The following is a 9826-nucleotide window of genomic DNA, read 5'->3' on the forward strand; positions in this document are numbered from 1 at the left end:
TTTTTTATGTTACTTAGGAGGAAGATCTCTGGGTTTTTTGGTATATTGTTTTCTGTAATTTTATTTAATATCTGGTTTAGATCTTCCCAAAATTTTTTCACTTCCTCACATGTCCAGATTGCATGAATTGTTGTTCCCATTTCTTTTTTACAATGAAAACATCTGTCAGATACTGTTGGGTCCCGTTTATTTAACTTTTGAGGTGTAATGTATAGCCTGTGTATCCAGTTATATTGTATCATACGTAACCTCGTGTTTATTGTATTTCTCATAGTTCCAGAGCATAACTTCTCCCATGTTTCCTTCTTTATCTTTATGTTTAAGTCTTGTTCCCATTTTTGTTTAGTTTTACCATTTGTTTCCTCATTCTTCTTTTCTTGCAGTTTAATATACATATTTGTTATAAATTTTTTGATTATCATTGTATCTGTAATCACATATTCAAAGTTACTTCCCTCTGGTAACCTCAGACTGCTTCCCAATTTGTCCTTCAAGTAGGATCTCAGTTGGTAGTATGCCAACACTGTATCTTGAGTTATATTATATTTATCCTTCATTTGTTCAAAGGATAGTAATTTATTTCCTGAAAAACAATTTTCTATTTTTTTGATCCCTTTTTTCTCCCATTCTCTAAAGGAAAGGTTATCTATTGTAAAAGGGATTAACTGATTTTTGCGTCAGTATTAGTTTTGGTAATTGGTAATTTGCTTTATTCCTTTCTACATGAATCTTCTTCCAAATATTGAGCAGATGATGTAATACTGGAGAACTTCTATGTTGTACCAATTTTTCATCCCATTTATATAATATATGTTCGGGTATCTTCTCCCCTATTTTATCCAGTTCTAATCTAGTCCACTCTGGTTTTTCCCTTGTTTGATAAAAATCTGATAGGTATCTTAATTGTGCGGCTCTATAATAAGTTTGGCAGTTGTAAACCTCCTTGTTTATACCATTCTGTTAATTTATCTAGTGCTATCCTCGGTTTCCCCCCCTTCCATAAAAATTTCCTTATTATTTTCTTTAACTCCTTGAAGAATTTCTCTGTCAAGTGTATTGGCAATGCCTGAAATAGATATTGTATCCTTGGGAAAATGTTCATTTTAGTACAGTTTATCCTTCCTGTTAGTGTTAGTGCTAAATCTTTCCAATGCTCTAAATCGTCCTGTAATTTTTTTCATTAGTGGATAATAATTGAGTTTATATAGATGGCCGAGATTTTTATTTATTTGTATACCTAGGTATCTTATTGCTTGCATTTGCCATCTGAATGGTGATTCCTTGTTAAATTTTGAGAAATCCGCATTATTCATTGGCATTGATTCACTTTTATTTGCGTTAATCTTATAACCCGACACTTTTCCATATTCCTTCAATTTCTTATATAATTCTTTTATTGATAATTCTGGTTCTGTTAAGTATACTATAACATCATCTGCAAATAAACTGATTTTATATTCCTTGTCTTTTATTTTTATCCCTTTTATTTTATTTTCTGTTCTTATCAATTCTGCTAGTGGTTCTATAGCTAACGCGAACAATAGGTGTGATAGTGGGCATCCCTGCCTTGTTGATCTGCTTAAATTAAATTGCTTTGATATATATCCATTCACTGTCACTTTCGCCAATGGCCCCTTATATAATGCTTTAATCCAATTAATATACTTCTCTGGTAAACTGAATTTTTGCAATACTTTGAATAAATAATTCCATTCTATTCTGTCAAAGGCCTTCTCTGCATCTAAAGCAACTTCTACTGTTGGCGCTTTACTCTCTTCTACTGCATGAATTAAGTTAATAAATTTACAAATGTTGTCTGTTGTGCGTCTTTTTTTAATAAATCCAGTTTGGTCTAGATTTACCATTTTAGGTACATAATCTGCTAATCTGTTTGCTAATAGTTTAGCTATTATCTTATAATCTGTGTTAAGTAATGATATTGGTCTATATGACGCTGGTGCGAGTGGATCTTTCCCTTGCTTTGGTATTACTGTAATTATTGCTGTTTTACATGAATCTGGTAAGCTTTGTGTTTTGTCAATCTGGTAGATTACTTCCAGGAGGGGAGGAATTAATAAATCTTTAAATGTTTTATAAAATTCTATTGGGAATCCATCCTCTCCTGGTGTTTTATTATTTGGTAGTTTTTTTATTATCTCTTGTATTTCTACTATTTCAAATGGTTCTGTTAATTTATTTTGTTCCTCTATTTGTAATTTTGGTAGTTCAATTTTAGTTAAAAATTCATCTATTTTGTCTTCTTTCCCTTCGTTTTCAGTTTGGTATAATTGTTCATAGAATTCTCTGAAGTTTTCATTAATCTCCGTTGGATTATATGTGATTTGTTTGTCTTTTTTCCTTGATGCCAATACCATTCTCTTAGCTTGTTCTGTCTTAAGCTGCCATGCTAGAATTTTGTGCGTTTTTTCCCCTAGTTGATAATATTTCTGTTTTGTCTTCATTATATTTTTCTCCACCTTATATGTTTGTAGTGTTTCATATTTTATTTTTTTATCCGCCAATTCTCTTCTTTTAGTTGTGTCTTCCTTCATTGCTAATTCTTTTTCTATATTTACTATTTCCCTTTCCAACTGCTCTGTTTCCTGATTGTAGTCCTTGTTCATCTTGGTTACATAACTTATTATTTGCCCTCTAATGAACGCTTTCATTGCGTCCCATAGTATAAACTTATCTTTCACTGATTCCGTATTTATTTCAAAGTACATTTTAATTTGTCTTTCAATGAATTCTCTAAAATCCTGCCTTTTAAGTAGCATGGAGTTTAATCTCCATCCATACATTCTTGGAGGGATGTCCTCTAACTTTATTGTCAATATCAAGGGTGAATGGTCCGATAATATTCTAGCTTTATATTCTGTTTTTCTTACTCTGTCTTGCATACGAGCTGATAACAGGAATAGGTCTATTCTTGAGTATGTTTTATGTCTACCCGAATAATATGAATATTCCTTTTCCTTTGGGTGTTGTTTCCTCCATATATCCAAAAGTTGCATTTCTTGCATCGATTTAATTATAAATTTGGTTACTTTGTTCTTTCTGTTAATTTTTTTCCCAGTTTTATCCATATTTGAATCCAAATTAAGGTTGAAATCCCCTCCTATTAATATGTTCCCTTGCGTGTCTGCTATCTTCAAAAAAATATCTTGCATAAACTTTTGATCTTCTTCGTTAGGTGAATATACATTGAGTAGATTCCAAAACTCCGAATATATCTGACATTTTATCATTACATATCTCCCTGCTGGATCTATTATTTCGTCTTCTATTTTAATTGGTACATTTTTACTGATTAATATAGCTACTCCTCTAGCTTTTGAATTATATGACGCTGCTGTTACATGTCCTATCCAATCTCTCTTTAATTTTTTTTTTTTTTTTAATTTTTTATTTTTCACACCATAAATCACAATAGCCATGATATACACTTTTTCTTTTCCACACATTTACAGTGACTTTTTCTCCCTCCCCCCTCCCTCCTCCCAAGCCACCCCCCCACCCCCCCCCCCCTCTCATCCATTTTAGGTATACAATCTAGGTTGCATTAATTCAGTTAGACAATGTTGTCATTCAACAAAAATACACCAGAAATTCTACTGAGTCCATTCTTTTCTTTTCTTCTCCTTCCATCAACTTAGGTAATGTTTGTTCCCGGTAGGTTTTCGCTATTGTATTTAATGTAAGGCTCCCATACTTGTTCGAATATTTCAATATTATTTCTTAAACTATATGTTATTTTTTCTAATGGAATACATTTATTCATTTCTATATACCATTGTTGTATTTTCAAATTATCTTCCATTTTCCAGGTTGACATAATACATTTTTTTGCTACGGCTAGGGCTATCTTGACAAATCTTTTTTGTGCATCTTCCAAGTCAATTCCAAATTCTTTATTTTTTATGTTACTTAGGAGAAAGATCTCTGGATTCTTTGGTATATTGTTTTCTGTTATTTTATTTAATATCTGATTGAGATCATCCCAAAATTTTTCTACTCTCTCACATGTCCAGATTGCATGAATTGTTGTTCCCCTTTCTTTTTTTACATCGAAAACATCTATCAGATACTGTTGGGTCCCATTTATTTAACTTTTGCGGTGTAATGTATAGTCTGTGTAACCAATTATATTGTATCATACGCAGCCTCGTATTTATTGTATTTCTCATCGTTCCAGAGCATAACTTCTCCCATGTTTCCTTTTTTATCTTTATATTTAAATCTTGTTCCCATTTTTGTTTAGTTTTACCATTTGTTTCCTCATTCTCCTTTTCTTGCAGTTTAATATACATATTTTTTATAAATCTTTTGATTAACATTGTATCTGTAATCACATATTCAAGGTTACTTCCCTCTGGTAAACTCAAGTTGCTTCCTAATTTATCTTTCAAGTAGGATCTCAGTTGGTAATATGCCAGCGCTGTATCTCCAGTTATATTGTACTTATCTCTCATTTGTTCAAAGGATAAGAATCTACTTCCTGAAAAACAATTTTCTATTCTTTTAATCCCTTTTTTTTCCCATTTTCTAAAGGCAAGGTTGTCTATTGTAAAAGGGAGTAGCTTATTTTGCGTCAATATTAGTTTTGGTATTTGGTAATTTATTTTATTTCTTTCTACATGAATCTTCTTCCATATATTGAGGAGATGGTGTAATACTGGAGAAGTTCTATGTTGTACCAATTTTTCGTCCCATTTATATAATATGTGTTCAGGTATCTTTTCCCCTATTTTATCTAATTCTAGTCTCGTCCAGTCTGGTTTTTCCCTTGTTTGATAAAAATCTGATAGGTACCTTAATTGTGCGGCTCTATAATAATTTTTGAAGTTTGGCAATTGTAAGCCTCCTTGTTTATACCATTCTGTTAATTTATCTAGTGCTATCCTCGGTTTCCCCCCTCTCCATAAAAATCTCCTTATTATTTTCTTTAACTCTTTGAAGAATTTTTCTGTCAGTTGTATTGGCAATGCCTGAAATAAGTATAGTATCCTTGGAAAAATGTTCATTTTAATACAGTTTATCCTTCCTATCAGTGTTAGTGGTAGCTCTTTCCAATGCTCTAAATCGTCCTGTAATTTTTTCATTAGTGGATTGTAATTGAGTTTATATAATTGGCCTAGATTTTTGTTTATTTGCACACCTAGGTATCTTATTGCCTGCGTTTGCCATCTGAATGGGGATTCCTCCTTAAATTTTGAGAAATCCGCGTTATTCATAGGCATTGCTTCACTTTTATTTACGTTTATCTTGTATCCCGACACTTCTCCATATTCCTTCAATTTCTTATATAGTTCTTTTATTGATAGTTCTGGTTCTGTTAAGTACACTATCACATCATCCGCAAACAGACTGATTTTATATTCCCTGTCTTTTATTTTTATTCCTTTTATATTATTATCTCTTCTTATCGATTCTGCTAGTGGTTCTATAGCTAGCGCAAACAATAATGGTGATAGTGGGCATCCCTGCCGCGTTGACCTGCTTAAGTTAAATTGCTTTGATACATGTCCATTTACTGTCACTTTCGCTAACGGTCCCTTATATAATGCTTTAATCCAATTAATATACTTCTCCGGTAAACTGAATTTTTGCAATACTTTGAACAAGTAATTCCATTCTACTCTGTCGAAGGCCTTCTCTGCGTCTAAATCAACTGCTACTGCCGGTGCTTTATTTCCTTCTACTGCATGAATTAAGTTAATAAATTTACAAATATTGTCTGTTGTGCGTCTTTTTTTGATAAATCCAGTTTGGTCTAAATTTACCATTTTCGGTACCTGTTCTGCTAATCTGTTCGCTAATAGTTTAGCTATTATCTTATAATCTGTGTTTAGCAGAGATATTGGTCTATATGACGCTGGTGAGAGTGGATCTTTCCCTTGTTTTAGTATCACTGTAATTATTGCTGTTTTACATGAATCTGGTAAGTTTTGTGTCTCATCAATCTGGTTGATTACATCCAGGAGGGGCGGTATTATTAGGTCTTTAAATGTTTTGTAGAATTCTATTGGGAGTCCATCCTCTCCTGGTGTCTTATTATTTGGTAAATTTTTTATTATCTCTTGTATTTCTACTATTTCAAATGGTTCTGTTAATTTATTTTGTTCCTCTATTTGTAGTTTTGGTAGTTCAATTTTAGTCAAAAATTCATCTATTTTCCCTTCTTTCTCGGTTCGGTATAATTGTTCATAGAATTCTCTGAAGTTTTCCTTAATTTCTTTTGGATTATATGTAATTTGTTTGTCTTTTTTCCTTGTTGCCAAAACCATTTTCTTAGTTTGCTCTGTCTTAAGCTGCCATGCTAAGATTTTGTGTGTTTTTTCACCTAGTTCATAATATTTCTGTTTTGTCTTCATTATATTCTTCTCCACCTTATATGTTTGTAATGTTTCATATTTTATTTTTTTATCCGCCAATTCTCTTCTTTTGGTTGTATCTTCCTTTATTGCTAATTTTTTTTCTATGTTTATTATTTCCCTTTCCAACTGCTCTGTTTCCTGGTTATAGTCCTTCTTCATCTTGGTTGCATAACTTATTATTTGCCCTCTAATGAACGCTTTCATTGCGTCCCATAGTATAAACTTATCTTTCACTGATTCCGTATTTATTTCAAAGTACATTTTAATTTGTCTTTCAATGAATTCTCTAAAATCCTGCCTTTTAAGTAGCATGGAGTTTAATCTCCATCCATACATTCTTGGAGGGATGTCCTCTAACTTTATTGTCAATATCAAGGGTGAATGGTCCGATAATATTCTAGCTTTATATTCTGTTTTTCTTACTCTGTCTTGCATACGAGCTGATAACAGGAATAGGTCTATTCTTGAGTATGTTTTATGTCTACCCGAATAATATGAATATTCCTTTTCCTTTGGGTGTTGTTTCCTCCATATATCCAAAAGTTGCATTTCTTGCATCGATTTAATTATAAATTTGGTTACTTTGTTCTTTCTGTTAATTTTTTTCCCAGTTTTATCCATATTTGAATCCAAATTAAGGTTGAAATCCCCTCCTATTAATATGTTCCCTTGCGTGTCTGCTATCTTCAAAAAAATATCTTGCATAAACTTTTGATCTTCTTCGTTAGGTGAATATACATTGAGTAGATTCCAAAACTCCGAATATATCTGACATTTTATCATTACATATCTCCCTGCTGGATCTATTATTTCGTCTTCTATTTTAATTGGTACATTTTTACTGATTAACATAGCTACTCCTCTAGCTTTTGAATTATATGACGCTGCTGTTACATGTCCTATCCAATCTCTCTTTAATTTCTTATGCTCTATTTCAGTTGAATGTGTTTCTTGTACGAATGCTATATCAATTTTTTCTTTTTTCAGTAAATTTAGCAGTTTCTTCCTTTTGATTTGGTTATGTATTCCGTTAATATTTAAAGTCATATAGTTCAACGTAGCCATTTCATACTTTGTTTATCTTCCCCTTCCGTTTCCTCATCATCTCATCACCTTTCCTTCTTATCCATTTCTGCTTTCTTGTTTTGAACACTTTATAAGACAACATTTCTAAAACATCAAACATTTCCCTTATTTTCCTATCTAAAACTTCTTTAACCCCATTCTCCCCTCCCCCTCCTGAGTTGCCCTTTATCCCTTGTCAGGCAACCACATCTCCCCTCTCCAATTGGATTTGCGAATTCACTCGCAAGCGTCAACTGATTTTGCAGTGACCGTAACTCCTCCCCACCCAGCCCCCCCCCCCCCGGAAAAGACTTCAATTTTCATATATAACAAAGGTCACTTTTTTAATTCTCTCCTTATTTCCTCTATTCCCTTTCATTCCCTTATTAATTCTTATCTATACTCTATATATTTTCCTCTAAATATGGATACACTCATGTACACACATATATACATACACATCTATACATATACATATATATATATATATATATATAAATTTATATATACCCATATACACACATACATATAGTTCGTGGTCATTTTTACTCTATTACATCTTCATCTCTCTGCTTCCTTTGTAGTTGTTCTGCAAATTTTTGTGCTTCCTCCGGATCAAGAATAGTCTGTTTTGTTGCCCTGGAATAACTATTTTAAGTACCGCTGGGTACTTTAACATAAATTTATATCCTTTTTTCCATAGGATCATTTTGCTGTATTGAACTCCTTCCTCTTCTTCAGGAGTTCAAAACTTATGTCTGGATAGAAAAAAATTTTTTGACCTTTGTATTCCAGTGGCTTTTTGTCTTCTCTTATTTTCTTCATTGCTTTCTCCAATATATTTTCTCTTGTTGTATATCTTAAGAATTTTACTAAAATGGATCTTGGTTTTTGCTGCGGTTATGGTTTTGGGCTAGTGTTCTAGGTGCCCTCTCTATTTCCATTTCTTCCTGTCATTCTGGTCTTCCTAGGAACCTGGGGATCCAATCTTTATAAATTCTCTCATATTCTTGCCTTCTTCATCTTCCTTAAGACCCACTATCTTTATATTATTTCTTCTATATAATTTTTCATTATATCTATCTTCTGAGCTAACAGCTCCTGTGCCTCTTTAACTTTTTTATTAGATTCTTCTAAATTCTCTTTTAAGTCCTCTACTTCCATTTCTACAATTATTTCTCGTTCTTCCACATTATCCACTCTTTTTCCTATCTCTGATAGAACCATTTCTATTTTATTCATTTTTTCTTTGGCACTCTTAATTCTTCTTTTTATCTCATTAATTCTTGTAATTGCCATTCTTTCACTGATTCCATATATTCTTTTTAAAAAATGTCCATTGTCCTGCCTTTCCTTCTTCTTCCATTTCTCTATGTTCTTCTTCTCTTCTCTGGGTTGGCCATCTGTTGTTTCCTTGTTTTCTTTTTGCTCTCTTCATTCTTGTTCTCGTTGTTTCTGTGTTCTCTTCCTGTTGTTGTGTTGCAGCTGTCACTCTCAGCTGTGGAGATCGACTCCTCAGCTGTTCCCCCTCCCGTCAGTGTGTTTTTTCTCATGTGCATCGCGCATGTGCGACTCCTTGCACATGCGCGGTTGCGCACTTTTACTCAGCTCCGCGAGCCATTTTTGTAGTCCTGAGCTCGGGACTTCCACCGACCTTAGGGAGCGGGCTTCTCTCTCCCCGGCGGGCCTCCTCGGACAGGTAAGGCCTTCACCTTCTTCTTCCAACGTTCTTTCTTCTTCTCTTCTTCCATTGCTTTCGACTTTTCTCTCTTCGTTGCCATTTTCTTCTCACCTTTAATTTTACTTTGTTTTAATTTTTATTCTTGTACCTTTGTGTTTCGTGTGTTTTTTTTTCAACTTTTCCGGAGAGGGCTGGAATTCCCTGACCGGCCACTACTCCATCACGTGACTCCTCAGTTGGATAACCATGCTGAGGAACTTTGGGGGGCATCCGAGGCGCTCTAGTATTTGCCAAAGCCTTTCCTACTCATGGTGTCAAAGGCTTTGTGAGGTCAACAAAGGTGATGTAGAGTCCTTTGTTTGTTCTCTGCACTTTTCTTGGAGCTGTCTGAGGGCAAAGACCATGTCAGTAGTTCCTCTGTTTGCGCGAAAGCCGCACTGTGATTCTGGGAGAACATTTTCGGCGACACGAGGTATTATTCTATTTAGGAGAATCCTAGTGAAGATTTTGCTTGCAATGGAGAGCAGCGTGATTTCCCTGTAGTTTGAGCAGTCTGATTTCTCGAAAAAATAGACACGTATACATTGACACATTCTCTCGATATGTGTAAATGCTAACTCACTTCCTCGGTACACGTATACACTGACACACTCTTGGTACATTTACATGCTGACACGCTCCCTCGGTATGTATACATATCGAC

Source organism: Narcine bancroftii, chromosome 6, assembly GCF_036971445.1.
Source record: "Narcine bancroftii isolate sNarBan1 chromosome 6, sNarBan1.hap1, whole genome shotgun sequence".
NCBI classification, from domain to species: Eukaryota; Metazoa; Chordata; class Chondrichthyes; order Torpediniformes; family Narcinidae; genus Narcine; species Narcine bancroftii.